The 18,028-nt window shown below is 36.6% G+C and overlaps 1 protein-coding gene across 1 annotated transcript in view; it reads left to right on the forward strand.

Annotated features, from left to right (window-relative positions):
• The window catches only part of NID2 (nidogen 2), a 158,090-nt gene that overhangs the window by 53,599 nt on the left and 86,463 nt on the right, over positions 1 to 18,028 (forward strand).

Here is an 18,028-nt window from a genome sequence, read left to right on the forward strand (position 1 = left end):
GGCATTCAATAATTGTTTTTCCTCCACTAATCAGAAGACTTACCATGATGTGGAGATGACCTTGGATTCTAAAAGGCTGGTTCAGTGGAATATAATTCAGTGGAATATAATTTCTGACTAGAAAAGTTTCAAAATTTAATGACAGACTGGATTTGTTGTCTGAGAACTAATATATCTAAGTTAATAAAGGCTTATTACCATTATTCAATACTTTCTGCCTTGTCAAATCAAACTATTTGGAATCTTCATCCTTGATCACATTCTTCTCCAAGATATTCTCATCTCTAGATTTTTGTGACACTGTTTTCTCCGATCTCCTACACTTTCTTTGATGTATCTTCATCCATGTCTTGACCACTAATTATGGGTATTGCCCAGTGGTCTCACCTTGGTCTTCTTTTCCCTCTCTACTATAGGTGATTACTTCAGCTCCCATAAAATCAATTGTTGTCTCTATACAAATGATCCTCATCTATTTGCGTACATAACTTCTATTCTGAAAGCTAGTGTCTCATCCCCAACTGCCTATTAGACATCTCAAATTGGATGTCTCATAGACATATTTAACTCAGAATGTCCAAAACAGAACTTATTCTTTTTTCCCCAAAATCTTTTTAACATTGCTTTTACTATTGCAAGTACCACCATCCTCCCAGACACAGCCTTCTGCCACTATCTCACATCCATTACTCTCCTTTGAAATTTCAACCACCCTAGTGCAGGCCCTCATCACCTCACACCTGGATCATTGCAATAAATTGCAGGGGGTCTGCCTGTCACAGGTCTCTCCCCACTCCAATCAGTACTGTACTCAGCTTTCAGATTGATCTTCGGATGATTGATTCTAATGTCTAGGTCTGACCATATCCACCATCCAGTAAACTCCAGTGGCTCCTTATTACTTCCAGGGTCAAATATAAAATCTTGTTTGTCATTCAAAGCCCTTCATAACCTGTCCCTTTCCTACCTTTTCAATCTTCTTATACCTTATTTCCTTTACATATTCTGTGATCTAATGACACTAATTATTATTAGACACTAATAGACACTATTCCTCAGACAAGACATTCCATTTTCTGATTCTGAGCATTTTCTCTGGCTGACCTACCTGCCTTGAATGCTCTCTCTCCTCATTGCTACCTTTCGGCTTACCTGGCTTCCTTTAAGTCTCAGCTAAATCTCACCTTCTGCAAGAAGCCTACCCTAGTCCTCCATTATCTAAGTGCCTTCCCTCTGAGACTAGCCCTGGACATACACACACACACACACACACACACACACACACAGAGACACACACACACATGTATATGTATATATATTTATTTATATATATACATATTTATATATGTATGTATGTATCTATGTGTATATACACACATATACATATTCATACATATATATATGTGTATATATATGTGTGTGTTTATATCTTGTTTATACAAACTTGATTGCAAGTTGTCTCATCTATTAGACTGTAAACTCCTTGAAAGCAGGGGCTGGTTTTTGTCCTTTTTTTTTTTCAACATCACTTAACACAATGCCCACCAACACATAGTAGAAACTTAATATATGATTAATTATTACACAGTAATATTTCTTTTCATTCAGGTACCATAATTTATTTATCCATTTCCTAGTTCATCAGCATCCATTTTGTTTCCAATACTTTGATAACACAAGAACTGTTACTGTAAATATTTTAGTATATTTAGAGGCTTTCTTCTTATCAAACTTCCTTGAGATATATGCCTAGTAGTTTAATCTCTATGTCACAGAGTATGGACATTTTAGCCATTTTATTTCTGTAATTCCAAATTGAAGTCCAAAATAGTTGTTCTGATTCACAGCTCCCCCAACAATGCACTAGTCTGCTTATCTTCTAACAAGCATACCAACATGAACTATTCTCATCCTTTCTCACATTTGTCAGTATGCTGAGTATGAGGTAAAACTTCAGGGTGGTTTTGATTTGTGTTTCTCTTATAATCTGTAATTTGGAGTATTATTTAATGTGGTTTATAACAATTTGAAGTTCTTCTAAAAACGTTTATTCATATCCTTTTGACCACTTATGTATTAGGGAATGGTTGTTGGTTATATGTATGAATGTATGTACATTATATACACATATATAATGCATACATGTATAATATATGTGAGCAAATATATAGACAAACATGTATCTATACACATATACATCTGTTAGTTGTCTTGCATCTTCTTTGAAAAATTTGATACAAAGAGTTGTTTTCCATTTTATTGCAGTCTTCTTATCTGGATAAATTAATTTTGTTTGTGAAGAAGCCTTTTAGTTTCATATCTTTAAAAGTTATCTTTAAGTTATCTTTAAAAACTGCCTCTCTATCAATTGTTTGGTTAAGAAAAAAAATTTCCTATCCATAGCTCTGTATATGGCATAATAATTTCCTTCTTTTTAAATTTTTAAATGGCATGATCTTTAATATTAAAGTAATATATATATATATATTGAATTTATTGTGGAATATGGCATAAAATCTTGGTCTAATTTTTCCCAGACTGCTTTCTAGTTGCTCTAGCAGTTTAAAACAAACAAAAAACAAAAGCAAGTAGAGAGTTTTTTCCTATGAAATTTTTATTTTCCAGTTTATCAAATTCCAATATTTCTTCATCTCTGTTGTCTAGTTTTTTTCATGTGCCTACATCTCTACTCTTTCACCAGTATCAAATGGTTTTGATTACTGTTGCTTTATAATGTAGTTTGAAGTCTACAAGTGCTATTCCCCCTTTATCTCTGCCTCTTTAAAATGTTTTCCCCTGATATTTAAGGAAAATGTTTTTCTCCATGTGAATTTTGCTGTTATTTTGTAGAGTTCTGCAAAGTATCCCTTTGATAGTGTGATTGGTATAGCATTAAAACTGTAAATTAGCTTTTCAAATACTGTCATTCTTTTTTTGCTCATGTACCAGTCATTAACACTGAACATTCCTCGAGCCATTTAAGTTTTTCTTTATTTCTTCAATGAACACTTTGTAATAGCACACAAGAATTTTACGTGTTTTGGTAGATTAATCCCCAAATATTTTCTGCATTTTAGAATTACTTTGAATGATTTTTCCAGTTTGTTATTGTCACTTGGTTTTTGTCATATAAAAATTCTATTGATTTTTTTGGATATGTTTTGTAGCCGGAATCATGGCTTAAAATATTATTTCAAACAGCACTTTTGCTGACTCCCACAAATAGGGATAGTTTTAAATCCTCTTTTGCCTATCATTGTATCTTTAACTTTTTTTCTCTTGTCCTATTGCTAACATTTCTAGACCTGTATCAAATACTCTAACCCCTCTGTTCCTGAATTTACTCCTTTTCTACTTATTATTCCACCCAGCTTCAGCTCCACAGAAATGATCATACCCTTGATTTTGCCATCATCCACAAGTGTTCTACTTACAGGCTCATAAAATTTGAAATTCCTTTTTCTGATCATAATCTTTTGTCATTGTCCCTCTCCCTCTGTCTGACCACCACCTATAATCCTGTTCTTTATCCTAATTGTGATCTCTAAGTCCATCATCTCTCGGTTCTTTCTCAGTACCTTTGCACTTGCTTCTCTTCATTTGACCCCTCAGCTCCATGCTGTTCTCTTCCCTTTCCTGGTTCCCTTGTTCTTTTATCTTATCTTTTATCTTCTTCTATCATGATCTTGCCATTCCAAACCTCTGCCTTAAGTGACTGTCACCATCCATTGCCATTCCTATGTACATGCTGCTGAATGAAGCTGGAGAAGATCATAGAATTATGCTGAGTCCATTATAAATATATCTTATGTAATCTCAACTGGATCCTCACTGTGTCAGTGAAATAATTTTTCACTCTCTAATTCATTCATCATATTACTCATCAGAGTGACTTTTCCAAACTTTTTCACCTCTGAATAAATCTCCCATGGTGGTCCCTCCCTCCACCCTCTCAGCTGAAAATTTTGCCATGTATTTCACTGAAAAAAATTAGGCCATTAACTAAGAGCTTTCTCTTTTCCCCCTCTTCTAATATGTCACTTGGATGCCATATACAACAGTCTCCTCCTTCACCCCTGCCTTACCTTCATGTGGAGAATGAAGCTGGAGAAAGTCATAAAACTGTGCTGTGCCCACTACAGATTTATGTTACATCATCCCAACTGGACCCTCACTGTGGCAATGGAATGTGATCCTTTTCCTTACCAAGGCAAACCTCTTTGTGCAGAAGTTATACCATTTCATTTTGTCTTCTTCAGAAGATTTTCCATTCTCACTCATTTTCAATCTCTTTCTGTCTTCTGAATGCTTCTCTACTGCTTGTAAGCATATGCATGCTCAGTTTATCATGTTATGTTATATTTCTCCTGAGAGACTCTGACTTTCTTCAGTTCCCAGCTAAAACTCAACCTTCTATAAGAAACTTTTCCTGATTCTTCTTGGTGTTAGTGCCTTCCCTCTAAGATTATTTCTGATTTATCCTATCTCTTTTTTTGTATGTTGTTGTTTACATACCTCTCCCATTAAACTGTGAAGACTTTGAGAACAAGGAATGCCTTTTGCATTTCTTTGTATCCCAAGCACTTAGCACAATGTTGACTTTATTTGAAATAATTATGGGGAAGGTGGCCATACTTGATTTTCTCTTGTATTTCTTGACAGAGGCAATAGGGAGCCATTGGAGTTTATTGAGTAAGGGGAGGGGTGACATAATCAGAACTACACTTGAGGAAAAATCACTTTCATGGCTAAATGGAAGATGGATTAGAGTGGCAAGACACTTGAGGCAAGCAGATTCATCAGCAGCCTTGACATAATCAAGGCTTAAGGTGATGACAAACTGCACTAAAGTATTGGCATTATTAGGGGGCATATTCAATAAATATTACAAAGGTGAAATTGATAGGCTATGGCAACAGATTGTATATGAAGGGGGAGAGATAGTGAGGAGTTGAAGAAGACTACTGGTTGCAAGCCTGAGGGAACTGGGTGGGGGGGAGGTGGAGGCAGGGAGGTAAAGGGGGAAAGAAAATGACTTCTGTTTTTGGACATATTGATTTTAAGATATCTATCTAGTTCAAGATTCCTGAAATGCAATTGGAAAGGTAAGATTGGAGGTCAGCAGAGATTTTGGAACAGGATAGGTAGATTTGAAAATCATCAACATAAAGATGCTAATTAAATCCATGGGAACTGATGAGATCACCAAGTGAAGTTTTATAGAGGGAGAGAAATGGGCCCAAGACAGAACCCTGAGGGACAACTATGATTGGAGAATTAGTCTGAAAAAAGATGGAAAACAAGAGGTCAAATAGGTAAGAGGAGAACAAGGAAAGAATGGTACCCTGAAAACCTAGAGAGATGAGAGTAAGAAGGAGAGAGTGATCAACAGAGTCAAAGGCTGCAGAAAAGTCAAGGAGGATGAGAATTGAGAAAAGGCCATTGGATTTGACAACTAAGGGATAATTAGTAACTTTAGAAAAAGCAGTTTCAGTGAAATGATAAGGACAAATGCTGGATTGTAAGGGTCTAAGAGGAGCATAGGAGGAAAGAGCACATATTGTAGATGGTCTTTTTTTCAAGGAGTTTAGCTTCAAAGGGCAAAAGAAACATAGGAAAATAGCAGGGACTAGAAGGATCAAGTGAGGGTTTTTTTCAGGATGGGAGAAGCATGGGCATGTTTGCAGGTGGTAGGGAATGTGCACTAGCAAGGAGATACTGAAAATAAGGGATAGAGTCCAAGAAGGTAGAGTAAAAGCAGTGACTTGCTTGAGCTCTACCTCAAACTCCTTAAAATACCTGTAAAAATGGCTCTAAACAAATTTGAGAGTAGAAGAATCCACAAAAAGAGAGAGTCCATGTCCAGCCTAGATGGTTGATGGGAAAAGTCTGTTGTAACAGGTTAGGAGAGGAGTGCAATTCAGCATGGCCATGCAGGCAAAGGCTGGGCCTCAGCTAACCTGGAGCAGTCCTCAGGGGATTGAATCACTAGCAGCTGTAATGGTTTCCAGACTTCTCAACCCACAAACACCAAAGACAACTTAGAAGGTCAGAAGGAAAGGTCTGTCAGACCTCAGTGAGAGAGAAGAATGGTCTGGCCCCAGTTCTGGTGCAGCTAGGGGCAGCTGCTTCAGGTGCTCTTGGCCCACAGACAGAGTGGGAATCAAGTGGCTGATCAGAGGGGTATTGCAGGGATCTCTTTGCTGGTGCTGAAGCAGGATTCTGTTGCTTTGCCAATGCTTGGATCTGGGTCACAGTACTGGATGGCAGTCCTAGCACAAGGAGGAGTGCTATCATAGCAGAGCTTGTGGTGGTGATGAAGAGAGAATCCTCCTCACTGTTCAAAGGCAGAAAAGAGTGCTTGTGGTCACTCATAGGCCAGAACACAGACCAGGAAAGGAGTAAGCACATCACCTTTGAGCATACCACTTTGGAAAAACTGAAAATTTACGATCCCTAGAAGTATCTCTGAAAACAACTACACAAAATCCCTGAAGCTTGAGACAGTACACTTCCACACTAGAAGCAGAGCCCTACCTCAACAAAGAGTTTAAAAGTCAAATAATTGGCTGGGAACATGAGCAAACAGTGTTAAAAAAACTCAGATTGTAGAATCTTACTTTGGTGACAAAGAGGATCAAAACATACAACCAGAAGAAAACAACAAAGTCAAAGCTCCTACATCCAAAGCCTCCAAGAAAAATATGAATTGGTCCCAGGCTGTGGAAGAGCTCAAAAAGGATTTTGAGAAGCAAGTAAGAGAAGTAGAAGAAAAACTGGGAACAGAAATGAGAGTGATGCAAGAAAATCATGACAAACAAGTCAACAGCTTGCTAAAGGAGACCCAAAAAATGCTGAAGAAAATAACATCTTAAAAAAATAGCCTAAACCAGATGCCAAAAGAAATCCAAAAAGCCAATGAGAAGAAGAATACCATAAAAAACAGAATTGGCCAAGTGGAAAAGGAAGTCCAAAAGCTTACTGAAGAAAATACTTCCTTAAAAATTAGAATAGAGCAATTGGAAGATAGTGACTCTATGAAAAATCAAGAAATCATAAAACAAAATCAAAAGAATGAAAAAATAGAAGACAATGTGAAATATCTCATTAGAAAAACAACTGACCTGGAAAATAGATCCAGGAGAGATCATTTAAAAATTATCGGACTATCTGAAAGCCATGATCAAAAAAAGAGCCTAGACATCTTTCAAGAAATTATGAAGGAAAACTGCCCTGATGTTTTGGAACCAGAGGGCAAAATGGAAATTGAAAGAAGCTACCGATCGCCTCCTGAAAGAGATCCCCAAAGGAAAACTCCTAGGAATATTGTAGCCAAATTCCAGAGTTCCCAGGTCAAGGAGAAAGAAACAATTCAAGTATTGTGGAAACACAATCAGGATAACACAGGATTTAGCAGCTTCTACATTAAGGGACCACAGAGCTTGGAATATTCCAGAGGGCGAAAGAGCCTGGATTACCACCAAGAATCACCTACCCAGCAAAACTGAGTATAATCCTTCAGGGAAAAAAATAGACATTCAGTGAAATAGAGGACTTTCAAGCATTCTTGATGAAAAGACCAGAGCTGAATAGAAAATTTGACTTTCAAATATAAGACTCAAGAGAAGCATGAAAAGGTAAACAGGAAAGAGAAATCATACAGGACTTATTAAAGTTGAACTGTTTACATTTCTACATGGAAAGATATTTGTAACTCATGAGACCTTTCTCAGTATCAAGGAATATTGAGTTGAATATGAAGGGATGATATCTAAAAAATAAAATTAAGGGGCAACAGAGGAATGTACTGGGAGAAGGAGAAAAGGGAGAGGTAGAATGGGGAAAACTGTCTCACATAAAACAGACAAGAAAGCTTTTACAGTGGAGGGGAAGTAGGGGGATGTGATAGGGAATGAGTGAATCTTATTCTCATCAGATTTGGGTTAACATACACACTCAATTGGGTATAGAAATCTATCTTACTCCACAGGAAAATAGGAGGAAAGGGGATAAGAAAGGTGGAGATGATAGAAGGGAGGGCAGATTGGGGGAAGGGGTAATCAGAAGCAAACACTTTTGAAGAGGGCAGAGTCAAAGAAGAGAATAGAATAAATGGAGGTGGAATAAGATGAAGGGAAATATAGTTAGTTTTTCATAACATGACTATTGTGGAAGTCATTTGTGTGACTACACATGTATAATCTTTATTGAATTGCTTGCCTTCTCAGTAAGGGTGGGTGGGGAAGGGAGAGAATTTGGAACCCAAAGTTTTAAAAACAAATGTTAAAAATTGTATTTATATGCCCTTGGGAAATAAGATACAGGCAACGGGGTATAGAAATCTGTTCCCCCACAGGAAAATAGAAGGGAAAGACAATAAGAGAAGGGGATGCTAGAATGGAGATTGGGGAAAGGGGTATTCAGAATGCATGCTGTCTTGGGTTGGGGGAAGAGGAAGGGATGGGGAGAAAATTTGGAACTCAAAGTCTTGTGGAAGTGAATGTGGAAAACAAAAATAAATTAATTTAAAAATATAAATAAAAAAGAAAACAAGGGATAGAGTGGAAATGATAGAGGGGGCAATCTGTTGGAGGATATGGGATGAAATGGGATCACTTGAATTATAGCAGTTAGCCTTGGTAAGGAGTGAGGCCACTTCATCAAGTAAGATGAGGGTAAAGGAAGTAATAGTGGCAGAAGTCACATGAATGATATGAGATGTGGAAGGGAGAAAAAGAGGGTGCTCACAGCAAGTGGCTTCAGTTTTTTTTCTGTAAAATGTGAAGCAAGGTTCTCAGCTGCTCCACAAGAGCTATTGTGGAGAGTAGAATGTAAGTTATTAAAGGAGATATGGTAGGATTGCTTAGCAGCAGTTAGGGCCCAGTTGAAGTTGTGTAACATAAATTTGTAGAGGACCCAGTAGAATGGGTATGTGATTTTCCCTATTGTTATTCAGCAACATGTATATATAAGTGAAGGTGGACAAATGGTGGAAGTGATCCAAGGCTGAGTCTTCCTGGGCATAATTGGAAGTGTGATAAGGGGGCTAGGGATTCATGAGAGAAGGACAGTGTAGAGCTGCATTTGTTCTTGACCAAAGGGTCAAGATGGCAATAAGAGAATAATCTGGCTAGTATGAGGGAGAGGGCCTACAAAGAATTGAGGAGTACAGATGTTGAAGGTCATGAAAAGTAGGGCTTTGTAAGGGAAAAGAAGAGGTAGACATAAAAAGGCAATAGATTACAGTCAGAAAGGGGACTAGAATTTTTGAACATAGTGGTAGTACATTTGTGGGTACAAATCAAGATCAAGAGTATGACCATGTTTGTAAGCTAAAATGGGATGGAGAAGTGGCTCATAAAAAGTGAGCAGATTGAGGAACTGAGTGATTAGGGAAGAGGTGTTTAGTTTCACAAAAAAACATTGGTTTACATAGAGGCAAGTATTTTAAGGTTTAATCCATGGTGTTTCAGGTCTGTTCCTTTATTTCAACTTCTTTGATTTAATATCCATTTTTCACTTTTATCTCCTTGTGTATTTATTTTGTTACTTGTACCCTGCTTAGTTGCTGTACTTGTTTACCTTTCTTGTTTTTCTGTTTCTGGGTTGTTTTTTTTTGAAGTAGATAATCTGCTTACATATTTTGTCATTGTGGTTTTTAAGGAATGCTTCAAATGCCTCTCTTTTATTTCATATTCATCTTTTCTTATTGATAATTAGTCCTAGGCTTCTGGGGTATCAATCTTGTTTGCATCTCAAGCTGCTTTGTTCTTTGGAACATATTATTCCATTCTCACCTGTGGTTTGTTTTTACTTGGTGCAGAATAGCATTGTGTTATTTGAATTTCCTTTCCATTGTATTTGAAGGATTTTCTCCTTGTTGTTTGTCACTGAAATTTGTTAAATTTAAATCAAATTGTATCTTGCAGTTTTCCCTGTGATGATTCCTTTCATTGGCAGTCTCTTTTCTGAGTTGAGAAGTTCTGGGCAGTTTTCTTGTATTATTTCCTGAATTATTGTGTTTTTACTCATGTTCATTTGGGAAGCCTATGATCCTTAAATTGTCTCTACATATCTTGTTTTTGAGATCAGTTTGTTTTGGTTTTATGTTGTTGTTCCCTCGTTTTTCAGTCAACTCTTTTTGTGACCCCATTTGGGGTTTTCTTGGCAAAGATACTGAGGTAGTTTGCCATTTCCTTCTTCCGCTCATTTTAAAGATAAGAAAACTAAGGCAAACAGGGTTGAGTGAGTTTCCTGGGATGACGCAGCTAATGTCTGAGGCCAGATGTGAACTCAGGAAGGTGAGTCTTACTGACTCCAGGCCTGGCATTCTATCTACTACACCAGTGTTCAGTTCTGGGCAGTTTTCTTGTTTTATTTCCGTATTTTTGTGTTCAGGTTTTTTTTTTTAACTCATGATGTCATCTGGGAGACTTATGGTCTTTAAGTTGTCTTTATCCTTTTTTTGAGATCAATTTGTTTTGGTTATATAGAAACTGTTTATTTTGAAAAATATTTTTTTAAGAAGCAAAAAACTGCCTTATTTTTCCCCAACTCCTTCTCTCACCTTCTCCACCCTCCCAGTTATGAATAAAAGAAAAAGAAAACATTATTAAAAACATGTATCGTAAAACAAATTTCTACCCTGACCTTGTCCAAAAACGTCTCATTTTGTCCTCTGAGTCTTTCACTCCTCTATCAGAAGGTGGGTAGTATGTTTCATATTAATCTTCCAGAATCATGGTTGGGCATTATGCTGATAAGAGTTCATAAGAATTCCAAAGTTCTTTGACTTTACAATTTGGTTGTCTTTGTATATTCTAGTTCTGTCTACCCCACTCTTTACCAATTCATACAAGTCTTCCCAGGTTTTTCTGAAATCATCCTCTCCATCATTTCCTTCAACACAGCAGTGCTAAACTATAACCATTCCTCAGCTGATTGCCACTCGTCAATTTTTAATTACCTGCCACTGTAAAAAAGAGTTGCCTCAAGCATCCTTGTATCTTAGAGTTTGATTTGCTTAGGACTAATCCCTCTCATAATCTATCCTCCATCTAATACTCCTTCTCCCCTCCTGCCTTTTATTTCCTTGTTGTGTGAAGTGTATTTCTGTGCCTAAGTGGGCATGTGTATTCTTCCTTTCTTTGACCAGTTCAGATAACAGTAAGGTTCAAGCATCATTTGCTCTTCCCACCCCTTCTTCCTTATTTGTATAGACTTCTATATGTGTACCATAATGATATAATATTCCTAATCTTCTTCTTCCTTCTCCTCCTCAATGTATTCCTTTTCTCCTCCCTTTCTATTTTTCTTTGAAATCATTAAAACATAACACAGCCATTTCTAGGCCTTCTGTCTAATTGGTTGTTGTCTTCTTTCTTGAAGAGGACCAAAATAACATCACTATGTTAGAATCAAGGTATGGTGTGTTTTTCTGTGGCTGAATGAGCTCAGAAGACTCTAGCAGAGGTCAGGCACAAATTGTCTACATGAACATTCGCAGTGATATCTCTAAATTTGTGCATCTCATATTTCTTTGAGCTACTGAGATTCTGCTTCACTTATAGAGCACAACACCTTCTTTGATACAGACATGCCATGCTGGGTGGTCTTTTGCCAATGTCTCTCACGTTACTCAATCCATTCCAGAGTTCTTCAGAGAACTTTGATGATCTCCTCATATCATTTCTTCTGACCTCTATGTAAGTGCTTGTCTTGTGTGAGTTCTCTGTAAAATAGTCATTTAGACAAACACATGTTTGATATTCAAACAATGTGGCTAGCCTGTTGGAATTGTACTCTCTACAGTAGTATCTGAATACTAGTCAGTTTAGCTAGAGAAAGTACCTTAGTGTTCAGCATCTTGCTAGATGATCTTCAGAATCTTCCGAAGACAATTCAAATAGAAGCTATTTGGTTTCTTGGCATGTCAGTAGCATACTATCCAGGTTTCACAGGCATACACCAATGAGGTAAACACAACGGCTCTGTAGATCTTCAGTTTGGTAGGTAGTCTAATGCTTCTTCTCTCCCACACTTTTCTTTGGAGCCTCCCCATCACTGAGCTAGTTCTAGCAAACATGTGCCAGCCTCATTATTTATGTGTACATCCCTGGAAAGTATACTGCCAGGTTAAGTGAATTTATCTACAGTATTCAAAATTTCTCCATTTGCTTTATTAGATGATTCTACATATATCTGGATGGTGTGGTGCTGATGGATGAGAACCTCTGTTCTCTTGGTGTTAATTGTTAGTCCAAAATTAGCACAAGCAACAGAGAATCGATTCATCCTTTGAATTTCAAGATTTCAGAATTTCAAGAGGAAATTCATACTAGGGAAATTGAGTCATTCTTCCAGCTTTTTCCATGAGAACTCCACCTACAGGTGGATCATGGATCATTGACCTAATAGGATTCCTTGATAATCATACCTGGAATGAGACTCAGAATAATATCAATTATAGTCTCATGAGGTCAAGTTCCAGTAATCATAGCTTTATATCATTAGGTGGATACAGTTATTAAGAATCACACATCCTTGATGTAGATGAAAAAAGTTCAAAGATCTATTTTGTGTGCTGAAACCCCACATTGCGGAGTTCTCCCAGCCTGGTTTGTAACTGTATATTGTTGGAATAAACCATGCTCTTAGGGTACCTCTAAAGTGCTTCTTCCTTCTAGATCTGTTTCTTGGGTTCTAAGACTTCATACAAACTCAATATAAAATAGAGCTATAAGAAGAATCATTATAGTAAGAACTCATAATTCACCTGAAACTTCAGAGAATTTCAGTTGTGATGTCATGAGGACCTGAATTAGAAACTGAGTCTTTGTCTTGCTTAATATTATTAGATAGATGTTTCAAACAATTTTGCTTGCAAAATTCTTAATTCAGATTCCACCAGTTCTTTCTCTGGAGGTGGAGAGCATTTTTTCATCATAAGTTCTTCAAAATTGTCTTGAATCTTTGTATGGCTGAAAATAGCTTAGTCATTCATGGTTGATCATTGAACAATATTGCTGTTACTGTGTACGGTATTCACTTGGTTCTGCTCATTTCACTTTGCTTTCATTCATGTAAACCTTTCCAGGTTTTTCTGAAGGCATTCTGCTTATCATTTTTTATAGCACAATAGTAATCTATTATAATCATATGCCACAATTTTTTCAGCCATTCCCCAATTGTTGGCCTATACCTAGTTTCGGCTTAAACTTTTCCAGTTTACCTGGCAGTTTTTGTCAGATAGTCAGTTCTTGACCCAAAAGTTTGGATCATTGTGTTTATCAAACACAAGATTGCTATGGTCATTTCCTAATGTGTAATCTTTTCCACTGATCTGCCATTCTATTTCTTAGCCAGTACCAGACTGTTTGGATGATTACTGCTTTGTAATACAGTTTGTGATCTGGTATGGATAGGTTAGCTTCCTTCACATTTTTTTCATTAATTCCCTTGATATTCCTGACCTTTTGGCCTTCCATATGAATTTCCATGTTTTTTATTAATTAATTTATTATTAGTTTTCAACATTCACTTTCACAAGATTTTGAGTTCCAAAATTTTCCCCTTCTCTCCCCTCCTCTCTTCCCAAGATGCCATGCAATCTGATATAGGCTCTACGTGTACAATTATATTAAACATATTTCCACATTAGCCATGAAAGAAGAATCAAAACAAAAAGAAAAAAAAACATGAGGGAAAAAAACAACAACAAAAAAGAAAATAGTATGCTTTGATCTATATTCAGACTCCATAGTTCTTTCTCTGGTTGTGGGTAGTCTTTTGGAATTGTGTTAAATCATTGTATTGCTGAGAAGAGCTAAGTCTATCAAACTTGGTCATCACACAATGTTGCTGTTACTGTATAGAATGTTCTCTTGGTTCTGCCCACTTCACTCAGCATCAGTCCATACAAGTCTTTCCAGGTTTTTCTGAAGTCTGCCTGCTTATCATTTCTTATAGCACAGTAGTATTTCATTACATTCATATACCACAACTTGTTCAGCCATTCCCCAATTGATGGTCATCCCCTTAATTTCCAGTGCTGCTGTAAATGTTTTTGTACATGTGGGTCCTTTTACCTTTTTTATGATCTCTTTGGGACACAGACCTAGTAGTGGTATAGCTGGATCAAAGGGTATGCACAGTTTTATAGCCCTTTGGGCATAGTTCCAAATTGCCTCCAGACTGGTTGGATCAGTTCACAATTCCACCAGCAATGCATTAGTGTTCCAATTTTCCCACATCTTCTCCAATATTTCCAATATTTATCCTTTTCCTTTTGTGTCATATTAGCCAATCTGATTTGTGTGAGGTGGTACTTCAGAATTGTTTTAATTTGAATTTCCCTAGTGACTAGTGACTTAGAGCACTTCTTCACATAACTATAGATAGCTTTAATTTCTTCATCTGAAAACTGCCTGTTCATATGTTTTTTGGGGCTAGGCAATGCGGTTAAGTGACTTGTGCAGGGTCATACAGCTAGTGAGTGTTATGTGTGTGTGAGGCCAGATTTGAACTCGGGTTCTCCTGACTCCAGGGCTGGTTCTCTATCCACTGTGCCACCTAGCTGCCCCCATATTCATATATTTTGCCCGTTTTTCAATTGGGGAATGATTTGTATTCTTAAAATTTGACTCGGTTCTCCATATATTTTAGAAAGGCCTTTATCAGAGAGGCAGGATGTAAAAATTGTTCTCCACTTTTCTGCTTCCCTTCTAATTTTGGTTGCATTGGCTTTGTTTGTGCAAAACCTTTTTAATTTAATGTAATCACAATTATGCAATTTGCATTACATAATGGTCCCTGTCTCTTGATTGGTCATAAATTCTTCCCTTCATAGATCTGACAGGTAAAGTATTCCTTGCTCTCATAATTTGTTTATACTATTACACTTTATGTCTAAATCATGTACCAATTTTGACCTTATCTAGATATACAGTGTAAGATGTTTGTCTATGCCTAGTTTCTGCCATAGTATTCTCCAGTTTTCCCAGCAACTTTTGCTAAATAGTGAGCTCTTATCCCAGAAGCTGGAGTCTTTGGGTTTTTCAAAGAGTAGATTACTACAGTCGTTGACTTACTGTGTCTTGTATACCTAACCTATTCCACTGATGCACCACTCTGTTTGTGTCTGGTGATTTTTTCTTAGGGAGTTCACTGATGGCTTTTTCAATTTCTTTTTCTGGAATAGGGTTATTTAAGTATTTTATTTCCTCTTCTATTAATCCAGGCAATTTATATTTTTGTAAATATTCATCAATTTCACTTAGATTGTCAGGTACGTTATCATATTGTTGGGCAAAATAGCCCCTAATTATTGTTGTAATTTCTTCTTCATTAGTGGTAAATTCACCCTTTTCATTTTTGGTACTGGTAATTTGGTTTTCTTCTTTCTTTTTAAAAGCAAATTAGCCAAAACTTTATCTCTTTTATTGTTTTTTTTTCATAAAACCAGCTCTTAGTTTTATTTACTAGTTCAATAGTTTTCTTAATTTCAATTTTATTAATCTCTCTTTTGATTTTTAGAATTTGTAATTTAGTATTTAATTGGGGATTTTTAATTTATTCTTTTTCTAGCTTTTTTTATATGCATGCCCAATTCATTAATTACCTCTTTCTCTATTTTATTCATGTAAGCCATAGGTTCCCAAATTGGGTAATATTGTCCCGGGGGGGGTGCTGGAATGATCCAGGAGGGCCATCTTAGGTTGCAGTTGAGGGGCGCTGAATAGAAATAAGGGTGCAGTGGAGGCGTAAGGAAAGAAGAGAAGAAAAGAAAATTTTGAAAAACTATTTTTACATGTTTCATTTGTTGTGTAACAGAATTAATGTCATAATGATTACATTATTTTCCAAATAAACACACAAAATGCAAGTTATAACCAATCAGTGGTCAAGTCTGCCAAGAGGTCTTAACAAGCAAGTGATGGCAGGTGAGTAGTGCCGCACATTGTTGAGCAGTCCAGCATGCATCAGCAGGAATTTGTGCATGAAATGAGTTGTTTACAATATGATACTATACAGTTACATGATGCAATAGTGCATGGTCAGATTTTCAATGCAGGAAAAATTCTCACAGATTTACAATGAATTACTAAATTTAAGATGCATCATTTAAAAAAATATTTTTTAAATGAAGCAAATTTCAAAAAAACCATTAAAGGGTTAAAGAAAGTAGATTTCCAGGGAGGGCACTGAGTAATTTTTTTTGAAAAGGGGGTGGTAGGCAACTGCTTTGGCTGCATCCTATAAGTTTTGGTATGTTGTCTCATGATTGTCATTCCCTTGGATGAAGTTATTGATTGTTTCTATGATTTGTTGTTTGACCTACTCATTCTTTAGGATTAGATTATTTAATTTCCAATCAACTTTTAGTCTGTCTTTCCATGGTCCTTTATTACATGTAATTTTTATTGCCTCATGATCTGAAAAGGATGCATTCAATATTTCTGCTTTCTGCATTGGATTGTGAGGTTTTTGTGCCCTAGTACATGGTTAGTTTTTGTATAGGTGCCAGGTACCACTGAGAAAAAGGTATATTCTTTTCTGTCCCCACTCAGTTTCTCCAGGTGTCTGTCATATCTAACTTTTCTAAGATTCTATTCACCTCCTTAACTTCTTTCTTGTTTATTTTGTGGTTACATTTATCTAGCTCTGAGAGGGGGAGGTTGAGGTCCCCCACTGGTATAGTTTTGCTGTCTATTTCTTCCTGTAACTCACTTAATTTCATATATATTTAGTATTGATATTATTTCATTGTCTTTGGTAACTTTTAGGAAGATGTAGTTTCCTTCCTTGTCTGTTTTAATTAGACCAATTTTTGCTTTTTCTTTGAGATCAGGATTGTTACCCCTGCTTTTTTTTTTAACTTCAACTGACTCATTATATATTTTGCTCCAGCCTTTTACCTTCACTCTGTGTCTCTCTGCTTCAAATATGTTTCTTATAAACAACATATTGTAGGATTATGGTTTTTAATCCACTGTGCTATCTGCTTCCATTTTATGAGAGAGCTCATCCCAATCTCATTCACAGTTATGATTACTGTGTCTTTCTCTCCATTCTATTCCTCCTCCCCCCATTTATACTTTCCTCTCTCTTTTCACCCTTATCTCCTCACCAGTCTTTTCCTTCTGACCACCACCTCCATTAATCTGCCCTCCTTCTATCAGCCCTCTTCCTTTTCTTTCCCCTTTCCTCCACTACTTCTTCCTTCCATCATGCCCTACCTTCTATCTACTCCCTCCCTTTTATTTCCCCTTTTTCCTCCTATTTCCATGTAGAGTAAGGTAGGTTTCTATAACCAACTGAACGTGTATGTTATTCCTTCTTTGATCCAAATATAATGAGAGTAAGGTTCAAACAATGCTGGCTTCTCTCCCTTCTTTCCACTACTGTAATAGGTCTTTGTGCTTCTTCATGTGATATAATTTAGTCTTTTCTGCCGCCTCCTTTTTTTTCTCCCAGTATAATCTTTGTTTTTGCCCCTTAATTAATTATTTCTTTTGTCATCACATCAAAGTCAACTTATACTCACACCTTCTGTTTATGTATTCCCCTTCTAAATACTGTAATACAGATACTGTTCTCATGAGTTACAAATATCATCTTCCTGTGGGCTATAAACAGTTTAACCTTATTGAATAACATGATTTTTTTTTCTTTCTTGTTTACCTTTTTATTTTTCTCTTGAGTCTTGTATTTGAAAATTGAATTTTCTGTTCAGCTCTGGTTTTTTCATCAGGAATAATTGAAATTGAAATTTCATTGAAAGTCCATCTTTTCCCCTGAAAGATTATGCTCAGTTTTGCTGGATACTTGATTTTTGGTTATAATCCAAGCTCCTTTGCCTTCTGGAATATCATATTCCAAGCACTCTGATCCCTTAATGTAGAAGCTGCTAAGTCCTGTGTAATCCTGACTGTGGCTCCAAAATATTAAAATTGTTTCTTTCTGGACACTTGCAGTATTTTTTCCTTGACCTGATAATTCTGGCATTTGGCTCCAATATTCCTTGGAG

This window comes from Phascolarctos cinereus, unplaced genomic scaffold (genome assembly GCF_003287225.1).
Source record: "Phascolarctos cinereus isolate Bilbo 61053 unplaced genomic scaffold, phaCin_HiC Scaffold_3;HRSCAF=262, whole genome shotgun sequence".
Taxonomy (NCBI): domain Eukaryota; kingdom Metazoa; phylum Chordata; class Mammalia; order Diprotodontia; family Phascolarctidae; genus Phascolarctos; species Phascolarctos cinereus.